The following is a 13,421-nucleotide window of genomic DNA, read 5'->3' on the forward strand; positions in this document are numbered from 1 at the left end:
TCTCAGATGTTGCCACGTGTATCAAAATCTCCCCAGTTGTTCATTTTAAATCTAAGAGAGCGGTTCATATGGAACTGCTCACTAACATGACTTTTGAGAGCGATTCAAATGGAACCGCTCTCTAATATCGAAATTTCAGAGCGGTTCATAAGGAACCGCTTTCTAAAATAGACTTATGAGAGCGGTTCATAAGGAACCGCTCTCTAAAATAGACTTATGAGAGTGGTTTTAAAGTAACCGCTCTAAGAAGTCATATTTCATACTTTTTGTGGCGAAATAGATATTAAAAAATTCAAAAATTAATTACTTTCGCCAGCCGTTATGGCAAAAAATTGATCCACGTGGCCAAAAAACTCCAGATTGAGAAATTGTTTTAGATTTGCTATAAAATAATAAATTATTTTTTAATTTACAATATTATAATAAATTTACCAGAAAGTTCGATACTACTGCGTTCTCGCCACATGTCGAATTGTAAACTAGTATCGACCAAATCTGGCCGATACACTGTGGGCAAAAATTAATAAATTAGTTGCTATCGTCCCTTCTTTTCTGATATTGGTTTTTTATTTTTTTCAATTTTTTCTGGCGTTTTAAAATTTCCACATGTCATATTTTGGTATAGTATCGGACGTGAGTGGCCGATAGACTAATAAAATATAATAAAATAAACGCTGTCGTCGGTGCATGACCGATATTGGTGATGATTTGGCAAAAAAAAGCCCCAGACAAGGAAATAGTTTAGAATAAATCTTATTTTAGGAATTTGTTTTTAAATATGTATTAATTAAATAAAAAAGCCATAAAACCTAAGGTAACGTTGCTATATATAGGTTTTGACAATTTATAACGTATAAAGATAGAGTAGATACACATTAGCATTATAAAAGAAAAAAATGTCTCTTGGTTGATTATTAAGATAATTATCCAATTAATTAAAAATAATGTAATATAAATTTATATTACACAAAACTTAGATAACATAAGCTTGAACAATTAAAACAAATGATAGTAGAAGGATTACTCATTAAAATTATAAATTAAAAAAATATAATTCACTAATCATGATGTAAAAAGATAAAACATGAATATAAAACAAAATTGCACTAACATTAAAAATTATATAATTCAATAAAGAAAAATAATATCAGAAAACAAATAAACCTAAACTAAATAAACAAATTAAATATAAATGAAGACATGAAAATTATTGTGAGAAAATCTTTTTATGTTTGTCACTAATTATTTTTTATTATTTTTTATAGAAAGGAATAACTTTTACAAATAAAATACAAGTACGATATAATATAATTAAAGGAACAAAAATTAAAACTATATTTTAATTAATTTAAAATTTATTATTATTATTATTATTGAAAGAACTAATTTTTTTTAAAAAAAAGGAGTATAGTATTTTTTATGAAAATATGTTAAAAGTGAATAAAATAAACACTAACAAAAAGAAAAAGAAAAAAGAAAATTATTATATATTATTAGTTTTTGAATCAAATATTTTTGAATTGGACTGGAATAATGTTCAGAGGGGAAGTGTATTCATCCAAAAGTAATAAAGGGTTCTTAAATTAGTTCCCGAAATATCGTCTCACAAGGATTGATTTCTAATTACTAAGAATTTTTTAATTCAATTGTTTAAGCTTCAAAGATACGAGATTAATTAAAAACAAGAATTTATAAAATCAATTATAAAACTAAGAGCAAGGAATATAATGTACGTCTTGGTTAAACTTATCGAAGAAGAACCTAGGGCATATGGGTTTTCTTATTCAATCCATTATGTTATTCTTCTATTTAACTCTAAATTCAATTTCCTTGTGATTACCAATCATTCATACAAATACTATTAATACCCAATGGTCATGCAATATTAATATTCTTTTCTCTAAATTAACATCCTCAATGGTCATGCAAGACATTAATTTAAGAAAGCTTAAAGAACCTATGAACTTGTTAATTTAATAACGATTAGAAGAGAAAGATTGGTTTGGCCCACCTAATCCTTTGTCTCGTTTTACCCTATAGATCTATTAATTAACCGAGGTACGGTCACCTGACGATATAATTAATTAGGATTAAGAAAGAAGCGCAATAAGATAAAATTTAATCACGAAACGAAAATCAAATTTAGATTCAAATATCAAAATTTCATATATTCATGAACAATAGTTCCCATAGCCCTAGCTATGGACTTAGTTATTCATGCTAAAGAAAAGAACTAAAACAATCATAAACAAAGCCGTAATCAAAAGAAATAGCAAACTAGAATGTGATATGTGTTCCTAGTTTTCATGTACGATCGCTTGAAGCTCCAAGTCTTGCCAAGCATGTGCCAAGGATCCCGTGCAAGAGAGACGAGATCAGATGTATTCTAGAGTCAAAGCCAAGATGTAAAAATGGCCCTTTTACGATGCTTGAGATCTCCCTTTTAATAGGGTTTGAAAACCCTAAAAAATCTTCATAATTAGGCTTTCCGCAGATAAGCACGGCCGTGCAAGGCCTTAAGCACGACCGTGCATGGGCTCGAAGCACCCCGTGCTTATTGAATGGGTCTAGGCGTGCTGACTGCTGCGAAGCTCTAATCTTCCATCAATTTGGGCCCATAATGCACCCAAAATCTACTTGCGACCTCTTTATACCAAACTGCACAATTAATATATAAATTAGTGTAAAACTCAAATAAAATAAAGGTCAAATATGAATATATGAGCTGTAAAAGATGACCTAATTATAGACTTATCAACTCCTCCATACTTATCTTTTTGCTTGTCCTCAAGCAAAGTGCTGCTTAAGAGTAACATAATAACTTAAAACATAATACCACACAAGGAACCCGAGATTAGGAGATAAAGAGAGCAACAAGAGTAATATCACTGAGCATAAGCAATGAAAAGGATTCTCAATTAGAACCTTATATTTCCATACTTTTCACTCAAACATCAAACTGAGGTACTCTACTTTCCTCTCTCACTAAGGGACAAAATAAGATATCATTCAGTTCTCCTAAAGAAGAGTGTGCTACCATAGGCTTGACTATAAACTGACTCTCTACTAAATAAATTAAATGCAAGTAAAAATCATGAGGTTTTTTTCATGTTATAATGTGGCCAAGGGGTTATAATAATTGAGGTGAAATAAATGAAAGAAAGAGATATACAAAGGGGTAATAAATTATAAAAATTATAAACATCCCCTAAGTTTACAAATGAAGCTCTTGGAGTAATTTTTATATTTTTGTATGTGAACAATATCTCTACTCTTCTCTCCTTTCAATTATATATAACCCTTTTTCTTTTCTTTTCTTTCATTTTCTTTTTCATACTTTCTTTCTTTCTTTTTGCACATGAGAGATATAGAGGAAAATTTATCAAACAATTCAACAGCTCAATTGCTCCATTCATAAACTTAAGGTCATCAAAATATTTTTATAAATTTAATGTAAGGGACCAAGAAAATTAATAAAGCTCAAAATGGACAACTAGTTGTATCTCAAACATGCGGAAAGCCAAGAATAAAAAAAAAATCCTATTATGCCTCAATCATATTAAAATATGCAATTAAAAAGAGAAGTCTCAAGTCGGTTCCAAGTCAAGTTCTAGAGCACAAATCCTAAAGAGATAATAACACAAAACAATGAGGAAAGGGGGTACAATTAATTGAATTAAGATAGAAATCTCCTTTTAAGGCTCAAAACTCACATCTGTGGGGTTAAAGTTTAATGTAGAGTATAAAAGTAGGGAACTTAGCTAATTATTAGTTTCCTAATAAAAGTATAATGTCAATAATAATTACTCAACATGCTCTTCTATTTGGAAAAATTGGATTCCATGAGGGAAAAAGTTTTAAATTATCACAAAATTAGCATAGACACTTCACTTAATAGAACATGCAATAACAATCATAATTAGGAACTACTAGTCCCCCATACTTAAAACAAAACATGGTCCTCTATGTTTGAAAAAAATAAAAAAATAAATAAAGATAAGAGAAAAAGGAAAAAATATTGTCTAGTGGAATTGGGCGTTTGATAATGCTCATAGTGTTGACCTCTGAATATTTGCAATGATATGGAGACAAAATACCCACATAGTAGACCAGCTTACAGTAGCAAATATATAAAAAGAGCTAGAGTTCAAGTACATGAAATGAAATAAACATAAGAAAAATAGATGTTAAACTAAAAGAAAAGACATAAAAGATATAATGAAACTCATAAGTCACTGGGGAGGGGGGAAATGATGCTGGAACAAGCGGAGCAGCTCTGCGATCTGGGTCTCCTACTAGTCAAGGCGATGATGGACCGATGCAGAATACTCAGCCAGTTGAGTCTCGTACCTATCCATCCTCTCATCAATATGCTGGTGCAACTGCTGTAGATCTGGGTGGTGAGCAGGAGCAGGGGATGAGGGTGACTCCATTGAAGCGTCATGAAACTCACCGTCCTCGTCAGCAAGAGGAGGTTCAGGCTGCTACTCTGGTACTGCTGGCTCCTCTCTGGTGGGTGCATGGGGTGGGGCCGGTAGAACGTGTCTGTAGTCAGTGGGGTCATCTCAGCAATCTTCGTGTCTCTTCGGTGTACTCGCTGAAGGTTGAGGCCGAGGCGAGAGAAGAAGAACCCAACACAAATGTAGCCAGTCTTCACGGTGCTCAGACGTGCTCCAAGGCCCATGCATGAAAGTAGAAGGACACGGCGCTGGTGAAGCATGCACCACAGAATGAACAAGTGGTGAGAGCTTACATTACCTGTACTCTGACTGCGTGCGAAAATAGAATGCATAAGCCACCTGTGGACCACCCGCAGAGCTGGATCTTGAATGGCGGTGCTCTTCGCGAGTCGGGCCCTGTAGACGTCATGAGTGCCAGTAATCTCTTGCCAAGCTGTGTCCTCAGAATAGCCTGGAGGTATCTCTACCAATGCATCCCTATATGCGTGTGTCTGGATTGATTCCTCCGTCTCGAATCAGCAGTAGACGTTGAACTTTGCCAACTTCATGTCGCGCTGGGTGGTCATATGGAAACGCACCCGCAAGTTGTCGGTGTATATGCTCAGGAACTCCAAGACTGGCTCCCTGTATGTCGGTGCTCGCACAGCCTGGACGCCTTCCCATCCTATGGCTGCAATGTATCTGGAGACGTCCTTCCAAAGACCATGTTCTTGAAGAACATTCTCGTCCAAATAGCATGTTGGGAGGAACTCGAACCCTAGCAAAGTGTCCAGGCGCTTGCGGTATCCTTCTCTTGCACCCTGGTCACCTCGAAACTGAATCTCGTACGCTGTTGGCGTAGTGGAGGTGCCTTAATGAGCTCTTTTAGGAGGCATTTCTGTAAGAAAAATAAGGAGCCAATGTTAGTCTGAGTGAACATGCATGGTTGTTCTCCTAGATGGCACGGTCGTGCTTGTAATGCAAGTATCCTTCTACTGCACCTTGGTCACCTCAAAACTGAATCTCGTACGCTGTTGGCGCAGTGGAGGTGCCTTCACGAGCTCTTTTAGGAGGCATTTTTGCAAGAAAAATAAAGAGCAATTGTTAGTCTAAGTGAACATGCATGACCGTTCTCCTAGATGGCACGGTTGTGCTTGTAATGCAAGCACGCCCATGCTCGTCATAAGCACGAACGTGCTAGTACCTAGTTCATATGCACGGTCGTGCTGACCACGCAGAGGTAAAGAATTCTAAAGACAAAACACAGGGAAAGGAGTTCGTACCAAAATAGCATCAAATATGAACAATTAATAAGAATGAACACGTACCTGAATATGAATGCGGTCCAAAATTATAGAAAAGAGACAAAAATGAGAAGAGTGTGTAGGAGTGCTCTGTTTCTATTTAGGGGAGAAAGGGCGTGCACTATCTGTCCACCCCTCCCCCTTTTTATTTTTCAAATCCTGCTCACATGAACAGCTGTGCATGTGGGAAGCAAGGTCGTGCTTATTAATGAAAGCACGCCCCAAAGTACCTTTTCTGACATGGGCGTGTTCAGGGGAGGCATGCCCATGTTCTCATTGAGCACGGTCGTGCTGTATGAAAGCGCGACCGTGCATTTCTTGTCTACCCTCTTCATGATGTGTAAAAACAATGAAAACTTAAAATAAAATTAAGAAAAGAGACATAATTAAGAAAACATAACACAGGGCGCTTCATGGAAGCGCTTGTTTAATGTCGCGAGCCTGACATCTTGTCTGGGCTAGTCAAGTGTTATCGTGTGACCAGGAGGGGTCACATTTTCTATATACAGCTTCGCTCTTAGCCCATTGATACGGAAGGGTTCTTCTCCATGCTTGGACACTTCTAGTACTCCATATGGGAGAACCTTGACCACATTGTAGGGGCATACCACCTGAATTTCAGTTTTCCAGGAAATAGTCTCAACCGAGAGTTATAGATCACAACCCTGTCACTAGCTTGAAAACTCCTATGATAAATGTGTTTATCATGCCACTTCTTAGTACACTCTTTGTATAACTTGGCATTTTCAAATGCTTCAAAACACAATTCATCCAGTTCATTGAGCTGCAACAATCTCTTTTCACCTGTGACCTGTGAATCAAAATTTAGGAACTTCAAGGCCCAGTAGGCCTTGTGTTCAAGCTCAACTGGTAAGTGACATGCTTTACCAAAAACCAAACGATAAGAGGACATACCAATAGGGGTTTTGAAAGTAGTGTGATAGGCCCAGAGTGCATCATCCAATTTTAGAGACCAATTTTTCCTGGAGTTGTTAACAGTGCGCTCTAAAATTCTTTTCAATTCCTTATTAGATATCTCAACTTGCCCACTAGTTTGGGGATGATAAGGAGTGGCCATCTTATGGGTGACACCATATTTTGTCAAAAGAGCTTTAAATTGTTTATTACAAAAATGGGTGCCACCATCACTAATAGTAGCTCTAGGGGTGTCAAATCTAGTGAAAATATTTTTCTTTAAAAATTTAATCACAACTCGAGTATTATTGGTGGGTAATGCTACAACTTTTACCCATTTGGAAACATAATCAACAACTATTAATATGTATCATTATGCATGGATTTGGGGAAAGGCCCCATGAAGTCTATGCCTCAGACATCAAATAATTCACAAATTAAGATATTACTAAGAGGCATTTCATGTTTCCTAGATATATTTCCACTTTTTTTACACCTATCACATGGCTTAACATACAAATAAGCATCTTTAAATAAAGTAGGCCAATAAAAACCACACTACAGGACCTTATGAGTGGTTTTCAATGGGCCATAATGACCTCCCACCTCCCTAGAATGGCAATGGTTAAGAATCTCACTAACTTCACTCTCTAAAACACACCTCCTAATCATATTGTCCCTACAAATCTAAAAGAGGTAAGGTTCATCCCAAATATAATGCTTCACATCAGACCAAAACTTTTTAAGCCTATGCTTGTCAAGTAATTTAGGAGTTACATTACCTGCCAGATAATTTACAAAATTTGCATACCAAGGTGCCTTAGAGATTGCGAGGAGCCTCTCATCAGGAAAAAAATCCTTGATCTCCTTCACTGTGGGTTCCCTTACTGAAGCATCCAATTGAGACAAATGGTCTACTACGACATTCTCACTCCTTTTTTTGTCTCTAATCTCCACATCAAACTCTTGGAGGAGAAGGATCCACCATATAATCCTTGGATTAGCATCCTGTTTTGACAACAAATACTTGATGGCAAAATGGTCAGTAAATAATAATGAAATTTATCAAATGCAAAGATAACAACAAGTAATTCCTTCTCTGTAACGGTGTAATTACGCTGAGCGTCGTCCAAGGTTTTACTTGCATAATAGATGGCCTGAAACACCTTATCTCGCCTTTGTCCTAGAACTCTCCCACAGCTGCATCACACATTAGCTCAAAAGGTAAAGACCAATCAGGGGCCACAATCACAGGAGCAATTGTTAATTTCTCTTTTAATTTCATGAAAGCAGATAAACATGTTTCATCAAATTTAAACTCTACATCTTTAGCCAATAATTCAGAAAGGGGTTTTGTTATTTTTGAGAAGTTTTGTATAAACCTCCTATAGAACCCAACATGCCCTAGAAAACTCCTGACTGCCTTGACACTTGTAGGGGAGGTAGTTTAGAAATAACCTCAATCTTGACAGGGTCTACTTCAATACCTTTTCCTGACATCTTGTGCCCTAAAACAATGCATTCATCAACCATAAACTGGCACTTCTCCCAATTTAAAATCAAATTGGCCTTCCTGCATCTCTGTAAAACTAAATTTAAGTCATGTACACGACTATCAAATGTGGTGCCATATACAGAAAAATCATTCATAAAGATTTCAATACACTGCTCTAACAAAACTGAAAATAAAGCCATCATACACTTTTGAACGGTAGCAGAGGCATTACATAATCCAAATGACATTCGTTTATATGCAAATGTACCATAGGGGCATGTAAAAGTAGTTTTTTCTTGGTCTTTAAGAGCTACGGGTATTTGCATATAACCAGAATAGCCATCTAAACAACAGTAATATTCATGCCCAGCTCACTTCTCTAACCTCTGATCAATAAAGGGTAGAGGGAAGTGATCCTTCCTAGTGGCTTCGTTAAGCTTCATGTAGTCAATACACATCCTCCATCCGGTTACCTTTCGGACAGCGATGAGCTCCTGTTGCTCATTCTGCATAACAGTAGTCCCTCCTTTCTTTGGTACCACCTACACAAGACTCACCCAAGGGCTATCAGAGATTGGGAATATGATATCAGCATCCAATAACTTAATTACCTCCTTTTTCACTACTTCTTTCAGATTGGGATTTAATCGCCTTTGGGGTTGTCCTTTTGATTTGAACTTCTCCTCCAGGTGAATTCTATGAGTGCATATGGAAGGACTGATGCCCATAATGTTATTGATGCTCCACCCGAAAGCCTCCTTGTTCTCTCTCAGTACTCTCAGAAGCTTCTCCTCCATGCTACCTGTCAAATTGGCAGAAATAATTACAGGTAAGTGAGATGGAGGGTGTAAAAAGGCATATTTAAGATTCGAGGGAAGAGGTTTGAGTTCTAGTTCAGGAGGTTCTTCGACTAATGGCTTGGTTCTTTTCCGAGAGTGTTCTCCTAGGTCTTTAAATATCCTTCGCCCGAACCATCTTCTAGGTACTCCACTGTTCAATGCTAAGATCTCATCTATTATTTATTTAGTGTTGTGCAGATCCCTCCTTTCCAATGTAAGTATCATCTCCAATGCATCTTTTATTAATTCATCTTGCACCTGTGACACATTTAGGGAGAGGGAGGTAGCATCTGCAGTTGTCACAAAATTACATGAATAAAAAATGGAGGAATGCTTGAGTGAATTAAAAAGTTTAAATACTACTTCGTCATCATTCAATCTTAATGTAAGTTTCCCCTGCTGAACATCTATTATTATTCTTCTTGTGGCTAAGAAAAGCCTTCCTAGTATAATGGGTACTTCGTCATCCTCTTCCATGTCAAGGACAATGAAATCTGCAGGGAATATGAACTTATCTACCTTGACCAGGACATCCTCCACTATGCCCCTAGGATACGTTATTGAGCGATCAGCAAGCTACAAAGAAATTGAAGTTGGCTTGGGTTCTTGCATACCTGGCCTTCTAAACATAGAAAATGGCATTAGATTAATGCTTGCGCCTAAATCACAGAGCGCTTTATCAAAATAAGAGTTTCCTATAGTGCATGGAATTGTAAAACTCCCTAGATCCTAGATCCTTAAGCTTAGGAGGCAACTTCCTTAGAAATATTGCTGAGCTCTCCTCATTCAATCGACTGTCTTGAATTCTTCCAATTTCTTCTTGTTACTTAGCATCTCCTTGAGGAATTCAGCATATTTAGGCATCTGTGAGATGGCTTCAACAAAAGGGATATTGATGTGGAGCTTTCTGAGGATCCCAAGAAACTTATTGAACTGAGGGTCTCTCTGGTTACCCATCAACTGTTGTGGGAATGGAACTTTCGGCCTTGGCATCACTAATATATCTTCCCTTGTTTCTTTCTTCGTATCTGGGTGGCAAGCATGCCCTTTCTCCTCATCTAGCACGGCCATGTCTTCGGTGAGCACGGCTTTGCTTGGGCCAAGCATGGTCGTGCATTCATTGTATGCATGGGCGTGCTGTTCAAAGCACGGCCGTTCTTTTTCAGTCAACATGGGCGTGCAGAGTGATGCAAGGGTGTATTGATCAACAAGCACAGGCATGCATGACTCATGTGTTTGTGTTCCATTCAAGTTTTTCCCACTTCTTAAAGTAATTTCCTTAGCTTGTTCCCTAGGATTCGGTTCTAGTTGGGACGATAGTGCTCTTAGTGCTTTTTGACTGAGGAGACTAGTGATTTGCTCCAATTGGGATTCAAGCTTTGAGGACTGAGTCCTCATCTCAGTTCTGATTTCTGCAAACCTCTTATCTTTCCTCTCAATCTGTTGTTCCATCTGGGCCTCAAGTTTTGCTATTCTCTTGTCATAGCTATGCACGTATTGCATCATCTGTTCTTGAAAATTGGATTGAAATCTGCGAGTTTCTCTTCTTTCTATCTTCTCCCCTTGATTTTGCACATGGGGGGTCGATAGGGCATATTCTGATTTCCTTGGCGGCTTCCCCAAGGAGTTGTATTGCTATTGCGCCATCCTGGGTTATAATTATTACCCATAAAGTTTACCTCCTCCTGATCAAACTCTGTATTATGCACCGACTTTGTGGGTTGATCTTGTGCTCTTATTAAGCACTCCAGTTGCTTTGTGAGAGCTACCATTTGGCTTACCAGTGGGTTGCTGCTCTCTGCTTGATAGACTGGTGCAACTTCCTTTCTTTTGAGGTTATATGTGTCAGTTGTGTGCCACTGAAAGCTAGCAAATGCCATTTTATTTAAGATATCCTCTTGCGGCGGCATCAATCGTGGCCCTGTTATGGATGGATAGGCCACTGTAAAAGATTTGCACCTGCCTCCAAGTTGGAAAGTCATGGTGCGGGTATCTTCTCAATAATTCCTCGAATCGCTCCCACACCTCGAACAGTGATTCTGTCTCATTCTGCTGGAAGCAACATATTTCTGTCATCAGCCTGGAAGATCTTGATGAAGGAAAGTACTTTCCCAAGAACTGTTGAGTGAGATCCTCCCAAGTTGTGATGGAATTGGCTGGGAGTGAGGAAAACCATGCATTCACCCTTTCAGATACTGAGAATGGGAATAGGTGGAGTCAAATAGCATCATTGGAGACTTCGTTGTATTTTATGGTATCTGTCAATCGGAGGAACTTTGTCAGATGCAGATTGGGGTCTTCATTAGGCATGCCCCCAAAATTTGTATGAAGTTTTGAACCATGGTTATGAGTGCTAGTTTCAACTCAAAATTGTTTGCCTCCACATTAGGTGTCGCGATGCTTCCAGGAGTGCCTCTGGCATTGAGTGTCATGTAGTCTTGGATCGATCTCCTTCCCTCTGTCATTCTTTGCTCTCTTACTTCTTTTCTTTGTCTACGAACTTTCCTTTCAATTTCCGGATCAAATAAACAAGTTGTAAAACACTTAGAACGAGTGAGCATACATTAAAAGAAATTATGAAATAAAAAAAATAAAATAAAATAAATACGAAAATTATAAAATAAAAAAAAGTTTAACAATGAACAAATTAGAATTGAAATAAAGTAAAACACAAATTGCTCAAATCAATTAAATTTTAGATTTTCTTAATATTGAAAAAGCAATCCCCGACAACAGCGCTAAAAACTTGTTCGGAGGGCAAGTGTACCCATCGAGAAGTAATAAAAGGGTTCTTAAATTAAGTTTCTGAAATATCGTCCCACAAGGATTGATTTCCAATTACTAAAATTTTTCTAATTCAATTGTTTAAGCTTCAAAGATACGAGATTAATTAAAAATAAGAATTTATAAAATCAATTATAAAACTAAGAGCAAAGAATACAATGCACGTCTTGGTTAAACTTATCGGAGAAGAACTTAGGGCATATGGGTTTACTCATTCAATCCATTATGTTATTCTTCTGTTTAACTCTAAATTTGATTTCCTTGTGATTACCAATCATTCATACAAATACTATTAATACCCAATGGTCATGCAATATTAATATTTTTTTTCTCTAAATTAACATTCCCAATGGTCATGCAAGACATCAATTTAAGAAAGCTTAAGGAACCTATGAACTTGTTAATTTAATAATGATTAGAAGAGAAATATTGGTTTGGTCCACCTAATCCTTTGTCTCGTTTTACCTTATAGATCTATTTGTTGGATCCTTAATCCAACATTGGTCTTATATGTGAATAATTATATATTAAGGACACCTTCGGTTATGCCAAATTAAAAATGATCAAATAAATTAAATTGGTCAATTATGTATTTGAAAGGATATGAGACCTTTAATGTGTGGTAACTAAAGGGTAATTCTATTTTGTGATGGGTAAAAATAGAAATACCAAAAGGCAGCCTTATTTGTCTATAAATAGGTTAGGTCCCCAAGACACACTACGTTCTTTTCTTCTGACGTCCCATTATCAGAAACAAATAGAGAGATTGCTAAAGGGTTCTCTCAAGAGAGTACGTGTTGATCTGGAAGGCTAAACCGTAGTGCTCTCTTATCATTATGAATTCAAGTATGCTTCCATTTTTTTTGTTTCTGATGATTAACATGATAGATTCAGGGATATATAGATGATAGTTTTCATCAGGCTTAAGTTTGGTTCTAACAATTGGTATCAGAGCACATATATCATGTTTGATCATTAGGAGGTTTTCATTTTCTCTGGACATGTTTCTTCAATATGATTTTTTTTTAGTAAGGAGATACAAAGGATTTTGATAGTTGGATGATATTGTTTAGTTTCCAGATATTTTTCGAGCATGAACGTGAAACATGATTGATTTATTTGTTAATTGTGAATTCAATCATAAATCTAGATAAATATGAGAATGGTATTTAAATTTCTACGCGTATTAACTTTTGTGTTTCTATTGGTATATGAATTCAAAACAATACTCTTTTGATATTTTGAAATCAATTATTTGATGATTGTCATGTGTTCATAATAAATTGACATTTTTTTATGATAATTGATTTCGTGATTAATATGGATATATTATTATGAAAATTCGGTTTCAATTTTGAAAAGTAATTAACATATATCAATTCATTTCAGTTACGGATTCATTGTTTAATTGATTCGTTAATTATATACGTTTGATTATTTAATTGATTGAATTGATACGAAATGTAGAATTCATATATAAACGGTATATTTTATGAATCTATGCACCGTTCAACTTAGGAATCAATGCTCGATATATATTATTCAAGTTAGACATATATAAATGTTATATATATATATATATATATATATATATATATTATTAATTGAATGCACCATTGATTTGATTTATTATCTATAAATATAT

The 13,421-nt window shown here is 36.2% G+C and overlaps 1 non-coding gene across 1 annotated transcript; it reads left to right on the plus strand.

Moving 5' to 3' along the window:
• Nucleotides 1–10,967: 10,967 nt before the first annotated feature.
• Nucleotides 10,968–11,074, plus strand: LOC113866410. Its single transcript, XR_003505049.1, has one exon. It is a non-coding gene; the product is annotated as a small nucleolar RNA R71 (small nucleolar RNA).
• The last annotated feature ends 2,347 nt before the right edge of the window (nt 11,075–13,421 follow it).

Source organism: Abrus precatorius, unplaced genomic scaffold (genome assembly GCF_003935025.1).
Source record: "Abrus precatorius isolate BTA unplaced genomic scaffold, Abrus_2018 Scaffold4, whole genome shotgun sequence".
NCBI classification, from domain to species: Eukaryota; Viridiplantae; Streptophyta; class Magnoliopsida; order Fabales; family Fabaceae; genus Abrus; species Abrus precatorius.